Raw genomic sequence first — 12,194 nt, 5'->3', positions numbered from 1 at the left:
TAAATATTATTGATGGTGATATTTAGGTCATATCAGCTAAAAGCGATTTACCCTTTTGATTTGGATGAAAATCCATAATTAGTGATGAAGAGATAGAGAGGGGAAGAGGAAGAAAACCCCCTTAATCTTGCTAAGAGATTTATATATAGTGTTGGTGTTATGTAGTTGACATTATAGTTTGATTATCATATAATATACTTGGTTATGACAAATTACGTGGGTATACTATTAATTATGTTAGATGTGAATATCCAAGAGATATGAAACTCTCGATAATAAATGATAGCATGAGTTTTGCTTCCATGAAGATCTGAAAGCGACGTGATGTATACTTAATCATACCATTAAGAGGGGGGGGGATGAATACTCATTTACACCCTATTAATGTGTACTGCATTGTATATAAATATTAAAATTAAGTACCAAAAGTACTACATAAATTTAACCATTCAAAGCTAATAGATCGGTCATTTTGTGTACTACACAAATTTAACCATTCAACGTGTTTAATTAAGGTAATTACATAGCTTTCCATTTACATGGATGATTATTTACCGAAAAAGTTATTTGTTTTCTCAATAACAAATGATTAATGAAATAACCTTGATATGATATTGAAATAATCAAACTATTAGCATCATTATTAATTTTTATATTTTGCATTCGATTAGATTTGAAAAATAAAAATATATATTTATAAAAGATCAAACTAAACGAGAATTATGAGTTAACATCAATCTTTCAAACCACATAACATAAATTCAAACCAAACCAAACCAAACCAAATATTTTCTTTCAAATTTTCAATTCTCTTGTTTTTGCAAAGGATGTTCCGTACAATTATAGTATTTGGGTGAAAGTACCATAATAGTCTCTCTACTGTACCGCAGATTCCATTTGAATCCCTCTACTGAAAAAACAAAAGAGCAACTCGGTCCTTGTAAATTTTTTGTTGAGCTAAACAGTCCATCTAATAAAACTTCAATCCCTTTTTGTTGTGGAACATTAATGTGTCAATTTTTTTTGGAAATGATCTGAAAAAAGTGAGGGTTAGAATAAAAAATGTTCACTACTACTACTGAAGCTGGTGCAATGGATACTTCACAGTATAAGAGGAAAAAAAACATGGATGAATGGATAATGAACATATAATGTCAAGTAATACGCCAGAAGAAATATATCATATTACCTCCTATATATAGTAGACGACCACCAACTTACAGTTCTTCCATTTCTTTATTTGGTTGGTCATATCTAAACATTGAGCCATGGTTTCATTTAGAAAGAAAAAAGCTTTCCACTTGCTTGGCGCTGTCAACTCTTTCACCTGCGTTTGTATGTATGTAGTTAATGAAAGACCCAACAGAAGAAACACGGAAATCCGATATCGCAGCAAACAAAACGTAGATGAAACGTTGGATTTAAACTCGCAAGAGAAATTGCTTTATGTTTCATTATTGTCCTTAATTTACGAGCAAACATAACATAGCAGCAAATGGATTCGGACATACCATATCTACTTATGCCAATGAAGTATATGCCAGAAGCAATCTCTGATATCGCTGTTACCTCTGTAGTCTAATTAAATTACCATTTGTGACCGTTGCTTGGTTGTGGCACTGGCTGTTCTGAGTCGAGGAGGGTCGTTGTCTAACTCGGAACAAAAAATCTTCGGTATCCAAAACATAAGAGACCTTCCAGGTACAAATTCCAGTCATTTAACTTATCATATAAAAGAAAATAAACCTAAGGGAGAAAAAATTCACCAATCACCAATGTTACAGCATTTCTAATTGGATATACCTTGGAAGAATTGCAAGCAATCTTGCACTCGCAAACCATTAACTATTTTAGGTCCTTCAGTCGCCCCACATGTCGAAGATAGATCATCACCACCCGTACATTTGCGTATATTCCTGCAAACACCATACTAATACATCATGATAAACTTCGTGGAGTGAATTGTGACAATCATGTCTATAGTCCTCAGTCAATATACCTCTTCAAGAAAATCCCAAGCTTCTCTTTTTCCTTGGGAACAACTGAGAGAAAGTCATTGTGCAAATATGCTGCAAAATTAGGGTCCATGGAAACAGCTGTCACTTCAGGCTTATCATGTCAATAGTCCATAAGCTGGATGGAAAGACAAGTTGGTCTCAATGACTGCAAACAAAAACAAAATAAAAAAGGATGCAGAGTGCATGTGAGAGTTCTATATTATAGATCAAATAAACCATCAAGAAGAAAAAGAGAAAAGGTAAGTCTTACACATTCAATGCGATATATATTGTCATCATGAAGGAGAACACGAGCATTTTCATGATAAACAACATCATATCATCTAGATTTTCTTGATTTCTCATATGCATATAGTTGAAGAAGTTTATTGTCCATCTCATCACTTGCATTGGCTTGAAGCTGAGGCAAGCACCACAAAGATGGCAAAGATAAGGTCAAAGAACACATAGGGAAATAAAGAGACAAAGTGGGAGGGGATTAGCATTACCTGTTTAACAATTTTAAATATCAGCTTATCCAACGTGAAAGAACGTATGACTGAGTTCTAAAGGTAGATCGGCAATCATCTTCAAATTTTGTATTATCAGAAGAGCCATCGAGTAAATTGTAAAGTGCGCTCATGAACCTGTATCATAAAAGAGTTTAAATGAAACAGGTAATGACCATTGTTTAATATTTGCCTTCACCAACAGAATTTAAACTATATTACCTGGCATAGAGATCAGTAGGATTTGGATCACTAGTAGCTCTCCATTTCCTATCAGCAGATGATGAATTAACCTTTGTTGATTGTATTCTCTCATACAATGTCTGTTGAAATTGTAAAGGGATTACTGAGTTGATGAACAAACTATACAGGAAATATCCATTAGGATCAATTAAATTATTAGTATTCCAAAAAAATGCTACTTACTTGGTGAAGCCTAAAAAGCACATAAAATGAGTTATTTCCATAAAAAACTCGCGAATCCTTCTTGTTCTCATGTAATGCTGAGGGGCCATGCTTTGCAAGGGGCTTTACAGTCAGTAGGAAACGTTCAGAAAATGGTAACAATGTTCCATCTCCTTCCACGTCATGGGCATCAGCCATCCTCTCAGCCTCACCTTCACTCTCTACTTTATTATCGTGTTCATTATGGTCCATGTCATCTTCTGGCTCTTCCCTTGATTCACCTTCATCAGAATCACTTCCAAAAACCTCACAATTCTCAGAAGCATTCTCACTATCCTCCGATGTCCTTTGAGCACTTTCATTGCCTTCGTCAACAACATTATTTTTTCCCCCAGTCTCTCTATGGGACAATTCTTCCTCACGATGTCTCTGGTGTTGTATGTTTGCTGCACCATCCTTCACCTTTAGGGCAGTCTCCAAACCAGCTTCTGCATAATTGGAAAAATTGTCTTCCTCAAAATCTCCATTAGGGGATAATTCACCTTCTTCCCTTTCAACTTTAGGTTGTCCAACAGATTCTTCGTTATACCTGTGACTTTTAGTGCCTTCTGTTATAATCCCATTTCCAGATAAGATTGGCCTAGAACAACCGCCACCCTGCCGTATATGTATATTTCAGTAAAATTTGACAGATAATAACTAAAAAAAATCCAAAGCCTAAAATTATCTTCTCACTGAACTATGACTTAAGCTGAACCATGCAGTCACAAACAGGGTCGGTTTTGAGTCTGTACGAGCTGCCCAACCGCATAGGGCCTAATTTTTGTAAGGGCCTCCAAAAATAGTAGTCTTTTGAATTGCCCGTCTAGCTCAATTGATAGAGCGCAAGGCTTTTAACCTTGTGGTCGTGGGATCGAGTCTCACTGAGGGCAATTCATAACGGAGGTCTTCCACGGAAGCTGCTCTCAACCTGGCGTTGGGGTAGCCTACTACCCTACCTCCCCCTTATCCCATTACATATGAGAATAAGGTCAGCTAATTTTTTTTTGTATTTAGGATGTTTGACCCAAGAATTTTCAAGTCCAAGGCCCACATTATTACATGAAGATATTTTTTACCACTATTTAACGTTTTCCTATAGTTATAAAAAATTTTAAAATATTAATGAACTTCTTTATATATATAATATTTTAGTTTTAAAAGACTTATTTTACCGTTATGACATAGGGCCACCAAAATTTACAAGACGGCCTGGTCACAAAAAATATATAGGCTAATGCTTTACTTTTATATACATCGTCTACAAAAAGTAATAGACAATTATAAGATGATACCATCAAAAAGTCAAATGTCAAACACTTCATTAAAAACCAAAAAAGAATGTCAGTATATGAGTAGTTAGATATACATCTAAAATGATAAACCATATAGAAAGATTATCAACCAAGATTATCAATAATTGGGGACATTGCAAAAAGCAATACCGAAACAACAGAATTAGTTTCTCATCTCCGGGATAAATTCAAACTGATAGCCAAATGAGTATTGCCCTTACCTCTGATGAAGGTAAATTCTCATTACTTGACTTTAACTGAAGTCCATCCTCAAAAGTAGCATTACCAGGTCTGGAAGGAGTAGCAATATGACCTTGCAACAAAATACATCTCATCATTCTAGCTAACATTCTAGGAAAATTGAAAATTCAATTGCACAACTAGCTTGACATAAAAATGAACAACTTTAGAGGAATAAGAAAACCTGAAGTATTCTCTAGGCTAGTTCTTCCATTGCTTTGATCCACTCTCGCAATAACAGATAAATTTGAAGAAACCACTCTTTCACTGGACCTAACTTGTTTACTGACCCTTGCTACTTCATCGCCATTAGATGGACTGACCTGCATTCTATCTTGTTGAGGAGCATCGCAGGAAGAAACATTCTTATGACCAACACTGTCCATATCGGCAGAACCATCTTGCTTGACACCATTATCCCCATTCGGCAACCAAGACCTACAAGAACTTGAATTCTCTGGTGGAATACTTTCATCTTCATGTCTGGAAGGATTTGCATGTTTGGAATTGATAGCACCACCACCACCAGGGCTCCCTTCACTCTCACCAACACTAGAACTACCACTCCTGACATTGTTGTTTTTAGCCTTCACAACATCTTCAGTGTCCTCTGCTCCCTGAGGACAGGAAAGAACACCAAGCATGGGTTCCAAGAAGGTAGTCCATATTCTAATTACTTTATCCAAATGCTCAGTTGAACACATTTCTCCACAGGAATATTTGATGAGCTGATAGAGATCCTCATGAATTTCAGGATCAGGAAAACTTCAAATTGGCAATAATAGGCAGTCTGTTTCCAGCAGAAATAGCAAGAAGCACATCATCCTCTTTGCGCTTCTTTTCACAGATTTCTTTGATCTCAGTTAATAGAGTTGTACCAAGTATGAAAAGGGACAATGAAAACAGATGATACTCAAGATAAATATTATACAATTATTCAGTTAAAATAATAAATCTTAGAATAATTCAAAGAGTCAAAATATAAATCAATTCACAATTAGTAAATTTCCAGTATAATAGTATTTTAAAAGTACTAATTTTATCCTAAATAACTAAAATACTTCGAAAAAGGAAAATTCAGAAAGAGATGCTGCCCATCAGTTCCAAAATAAAATCAATCAAACATGCGAGTAACTCCCCTGAGCATGAAGAACAATAGGAAACATGATATCCTTTTTCTCTCAGTAAAAGGCCAAAGCTGAAGATACCTTTGGTGCTCAAGTTCTTCGAGTCCTACTGCTTAAAATGGAAGCTACGGTGATCAAGCGATTTATGATAATTCTTGGCATAAATTTCAGCCCAAACTTTATTAAAATCATAACGACATCTAGCCCACTCTTCTTGTTTCTGCTTCAAGCGGGTTAAGATAACAGGCAAAGCAATATGGGAATTCTTCCTTAAAACATCCATCACATCAAGTCCATGGTCACCATATAAACGTTCAATGCACCTAAGGTTCAGAGCTACAGCGACGATCATTAGAGAATAGCCATCAGGAAAGATAAGAAATGGTGTGCTATACTATACATATGCAGATATTTTATTCATAGTTTGTAACCTGTTAAGTGCTCCTCAATGCGAATCGGACTCTCTATTTTGATGATATTACTGTTTATCTTTTCTAATAGTTCTTCTACTCGCTTGGTTGTTGCATTCACGGACTCTAACAACATATCCAGTTCAAACCTGACAACATAAAATAAAGGTATTAGAGATTTACAAATTAAATTCAAGCAATATATTAAGATTATATTTCAAGAGATTAATTGATGTAATAGTGCCAATAAAGAATGTAAAGCAAGTCTCGCTGTCACATAAATTAGTTTTAAACGGTTAACAAAGGCATAAAAGGGTTGTGAAGTTGAGTGCATGCACTGTGGACTACATGAACAGTAAATTTACAACAGCTTTAGTGATGCCAAGAAACAAATGAAAAACACTCAAATATAGCTAATGTGAAATAAAAACACCCATGTCTAATAAGGCAAGAACACGGGAAAAATGCAATCAACAGCGGAGGAAGGATCAACCTGTCATCTTCACATCGAAATAGGCTTTCTTCATACTAGTTTTTGCGCATATGTTTAAAAGAGTAGTCCTCACTCCCAGATGTGACAGAAACCTAGTGATCATTGAGAACTTCAGAACCTAGCTCTGTTCTCTGGCTTGCAGAAGGTATTGGATACTGCAAGGTATTAGATGATTAAAGTAAGTAATGACAGAATCACCACATCCTTCCAATCAAAATAACAAGATTGAGTATGAAGCAAAAGCTGCATACATTCTTTGGAAGAAGCCGATAGCTAGGAGTGCACCATCCACAATCAGAGAGGTCAAGTTCATTAATGGGTTTCCAAAGTATTTATCCTTGCTGGAAAATAAAGAAACCCTGTGACCTCCTGCACCTTTATTGCTGAAGGAACTTTTAAAGAGAGGAGAAAAAAGAAAGTTTAAGAATTGTGATTTACAATACGATGGATAAACATTTTTGCTTATTACTGGGTAACAAAGAAGAGAAAATATGATACCAAATTAGACGCCCGCTAGCCGGTTGCTTTCGATGGGGTTTACCGGGTATCGGCAATTATTATTAGAGAGGGTATAGGGTTGAGTTTTGAAAGAAATTAATGCTCGGAAAAAATTGCATGTTTAAGTGTACTTAAATTTATATTCTGAAACTTATTATAGCAGTGATAATGCTAATCAAATCAATACTCAATAGACATTTATGAAGTTTTTAGGTCAAATTTTGTCCTTTGTCATATGTATGAGTGTTGAATTTTGTGTTCTACGTTAATTAAGTATATACTAATCACATCCCAATTTTTAGCATTCCAATTTTGTCCCAAACTATATGTATATATTAATCGCATCCCTTGTTAATAAAATCATTAGACCAAGTTATATTATTATATGTTTGAAATTAAAAAAAATAGGTTAAACTATGATTGAAATTAGTTACATATTTTGATGAATTTAGGAATGGAATTAGAAGGTTCAAAAGTTTGGGGACCAATTTAGAAAGAGAGTCATAGTTTATGGATGAAATTAAAAGTTTAAAATTTTAAGGATTAATTTAGAACGAGAGTTATAATTTAAGGATTAAATTAGAATATTAAAAAATTTAATGACTAATTTAAAATGAGAGTAATAATTTAGAGGCATATGATACAATTAAATAGTAGTTTTGTTACTACCAATTGCACAATGCAAGGTAAAAAGCAGTTTCGAATGTTTTTGGATGGTTTTAAGTTTAAACTGGAAACGTGGATGTTATTGGATTTGAAATCTGGATGGACCAGTGGAGACCGGAGGCAATGGGTTTGGTCAAAGCCTGATTCAGAGGATAAAGTTGTGGCCAATAAATAAGGTGAGGGCTTAAACCCAAGCACCATCATAGATGCATAATGTGAGCGCATGGTTCAACCACTACGCTGCCTTTTCTGGGTTCTGGCTCAACTTAACATGGCCTCGTCCGTTGTTTCACCTGATCGAATTGTTATTTTCGGTGTATTTCTTTCATGTAAAATATTTTTCAATTTTTTAAGTATATGATGAATTAAAATAAATTGGTCAATGAGAAAACAAGATAATATATAGGTATTGATCAATCCCAACGAGTTTTGTAGAGAGATGATACTCGGATGGATTAGGTTAGATTTTTGGGTGACTAATCCGATTTTTTTATATATGTATCTAATTTGATTCGATTTGAAAAAATTTATTCGACTTGATCCAATTCAGGAAGTATATTTTCTTGATTTCTTGACTTAAATTTAGGGATTAACATTCCACCTCGGATACAATGACTTTAGACTTATTATGTAACAGTGGTTCCTCCCTCCCTTATCCAATCACACCTCCATAACAACTACCACCCATTTTTCTTCATTAAAATTACTTCAAACTACTTCTCAATCATTTCCCTCTTCCTTCTGCCCCCCTGTTTATTACAATAATTATATTGCTTTAAATGAATTCAGAGAGTTGTAAGCTAATTCATTACTCCTAAATAGATTATATTTATAATAATTATATATCAAATTTAAATTTATTTTAATTTGACCGATAATTGCTATTTAAATTTTAATTCAATTGACATTTCAAAAAAAGTTACAACTTCAAATGCGAGGTGATTGTGTACAAATGAAGAAGAAAAATCCAAAACTAATGTTACTATGATAACATACATCTTTCAAGTATATTTTAAAAATGTCAATATTTAATGTATTCATGTGTATTAATTTATCTACCATCAATAAATTAAATCATGTTATATCATTAAAATTAGAATTAAATAAATTTATTTTTAATTACTTATCATTCAATATAATTTACATATAATGTATAAAATTATATAACATTCATACATCAAATATAAATAAATAAATTATTATTCAAGTTTCTATTTCTCACCGGTCAGATATGGCATTGACCTATCTTTTATATATTATGCATGAACCAAGTGACATCAATGGTTCAATTGTTATATTTAAAAGTCTCGGTTCGAAAATAATATATGCAAGGGTGTACGAGCATTTATTGTCAAAAAAATTAAGTCTTTCAAATATATATTATCTGGTGATCATCTCGTACTAACAAAAAAATAATTAGATTTATCTTTCGAATATATATTATAGATAGTTATCTTAAAATACCACTTTAGCAGTGATAAAAAAAATCAAGATTTAATGTATTATTTATTAACCGATCAATCCTACCATATTTAATATAAAATATGGACATGATTAAGGGTTATAAAGGGTCTTAATCATCAAATCTTGATTAGTTGGGGAGTTCCCTTCCCTACCTGATTAAATCGCCTTTTTAATATAAAATATAAATTATTCTTCCACTCTTTTCTTTGACTACAAAGCTACCCTCTGTTTTTATTTCTTTATTCAGGGAAACAAGTTGTGGAGATTCTACTCTCCACCTAATATTAATCAAAACTTGAAAATAATGTCTACCCTTTATTCGAGGGCCCCTTTGTATGCAATCTTACACCATTGCGTTTAAATTTAAAGAGCAATTTACTCTCGATCGCACCACAACCTATTTTTTTGAGGCCGGTTGGCACTACTCCAGTGGAGGAACTTAAGGCCTCCCGTAGAGGTATAGAGCTACCCAATTTTTTTTTAATATTAAATTGATTATTATTTAATATCGAATAATTTAAATATATTATGTTCATTAATATATGTATAAATTTAAATAATATACAATTTGAAATATATATAACTTCGATTACGTTTAATTATTATTTAAATTTATATTATTTTATTCTATTTTATATAAACATAATTTTAGTAATTAATTAAATTAAAAATTCATTTTCATAATAAATTTATACGATATTCAATCTAAATTAATAGATAATTTGAATACTAATAACCATAAATAAAACTCACTGTACTGGAGGTCTATTAAAATCCAAAGGGGGCCTAATACTCGGGCATCAGCACTATATCATGCCTTAAGCTGACTTCTTAAATATTTTCTTAATTGTCCTTGAATTACATAATCTTCCCACTCACTATAGAGATGAAGCCAAAAAGCAGTGAATGATTGTTTTTGCAGATTCCCATGTGGGAAATTATTTTAGGGTTTCATGATAGGTACAAAGCCACCTAATAGTGATGAATCAAGGTTGTCGTGTACCGCCATTGAGCCACCCCCTACGTTAACACTCACGGACCCACTCTTCTACCTTTAGGCCATGTTTATTTTTTTAATTAGTCAATTGATAATATAATAACATCTGTTGATTTTTTTTTAATTATTTAATGATAAATGTTTAATATTTTTGTAGGCATCATATTTAAATTCTAAAATTTTTAAAGATAATAATTATTCTTTTAACCACGAAGATTGTTTGATTAATGTAGTTCTAAGACGTGTTAAATACATAAATATATATATATATATATATCTATTTTTTGTTTTTTATTTATATTTAAAATTCGTAATTTTTTAAGATAATATCTTTAATATTATAACCTTAGACAACCTTTCAAATTCTCCGTATGATTTTCATTTTTTAAGATAATAATTACTGGTATTTCATGTTTTAGCCTTATACATTCTTGGAATACATTCGGAAAATATCAAACTAATGACTTATTTGTAGATAAAGGGTGGTTTTCACTATGTCTCAAAGAGGTGGGACAATGATAACTACACACGCCCTAATAAACTCAATGATATTTCTGTCGTTTTAGACCAGACCAGCCATAACTTTCAATTTTGAGCTAAATATACAGATCAATATTATATTTAGGGATGGATTTATTTGAGGATTAAGAGGTACTTTAAGCCTAAATCCCTTTTTTTACATTTAATTTATATATATAATTTAATTATTTATGAGATTATTATAGTTTTCCTTGCATTCAAAAAGAAATATACTTTATTTCTACCGAAATGAGATTCAGACTTTGTTCCTTGTTATATCGCTATAAAAACTTCTCCCAATAGAGTTGAAGATCTCTCAACAATATATATACTACATGATTAATGTATTATTGGCTTTGAAGTTTTGAACTAATAATTTGACGGACAGTCTGCAAAACTCGGTTTAGATCTGTAATGTAACCGGCAGCTGCCTTATTTGGCAGATGAATGTGTATGAAGTCTCATCTAGGACTACATTTGCTCATCTACTAACACGTCGACAGTTGCCACCATAAACAATTCCAAGAAAAATGCCAAAGTGAGAGTGCCACTTGGCGTGGTGGTGTCCAATGAGAGAATGTCTCTGTGGGATCGATGCCCCATATTACCTGTCACCAAAAAATAAATAATACCCATATCTTTGTTGGCTTTCATGTTCCATAATATCAATGGAGGTACATGTGAAATTGTCTCCTACATAAGGAAAATACACATGGAAGACATGCAATAAGTGAAGAAGGAAAGAGAGATTCGATGGCTTTGGTCACAATTCTGGACTCCGCCATGTGAAAGGTAAAATCCATGGACAAGCTTGTTTCATGATTTTTGCCTCTTGGTCAAACAACAGCGCTCGGTTCATAAAGATGGGACCATTGCCCCAACTTGCTTGCTATTATAAAGCCATTGGGTCTGGCGAATTGGCCTAGTCTGTCTATCAACAACTGTGATGGGATTGTAAAACCAGGCTGTACGAATTTCTTTACGTTAGTAGTCAATTTTAGTTAAGGTCCTCACCTTATAATTTTATTTGTGCTTACCTTATACGAAATTTCTTTGTCATTAATACATATGTGTTCCTCCTTAAAAATATTATAAGATCCGCCACTGCTAACTAAGCATATCCTATCCTTTGATTATTTTTCAATTTTGACTAATAAAATTAATGTTCAAGAATAATATAATTTATATATCCTAGATTTAAAATTAGGCCAAAAAGGAAATGAGATTCTCTTTTTTTTAGTGGTTGAACATAGATATTGCATAACCACCATATAAAAAATCCAATATTTTCATTATAAAAAGAAAACAATTTCTCTTAGATTTTCCTAATTATTGGAGAGAGATGAATATATATTTTTACATTTTTGCAATTTATTATTAAAAAATATTGTTTTCCCCCTCAAAATTTGCAACTACGCACGACAAGTTGTTAAACTTTTCTCTTTGTCTTACGTTTGTCAAATCATTGACAACTTTTTTCCAATAGAACTTAAATCCCAAACATTTATTGTCCGTCACCAACCAAAATAAAATAA

At 32.8% G+C, this 12,194-nt stretch overlaps 1 pseudogene; it reads right to left on the bottom strand.

The window, feature by feature from the left end:
* Positions 1 to 1,421: 1,421 nt before the first annotated feature.
* Positions 1,422 to 11,262, bottom strand: LOC120173848 (annotated as a pseudogene).
* Between the last annotated feature and the right edge of the window lie 932 nt (positions 11,263 to 12,194).

Source organism: Hibiscus syriacus, unplaced genomic scaffold, assembly GCF_006381635.1.
Source record: "Hibiscus syriacus cultivar Baekdansim isolate YM2019G1 unplaced genomic scaffold, ASM638163v2 tig00003041_pilon, whole genome shotgun sequence".
Classification (NCBI taxonomy): domain Eukaryota; kingdom Viridiplantae; phylum Streptophyta; class Magnoliopsida; order Malvales; family Malvaceae; genus Hibiscus; species Hibiscus syriacus.
This window is presented reverse-complemented; position numbering and strand designations above follow the sequence as displayed.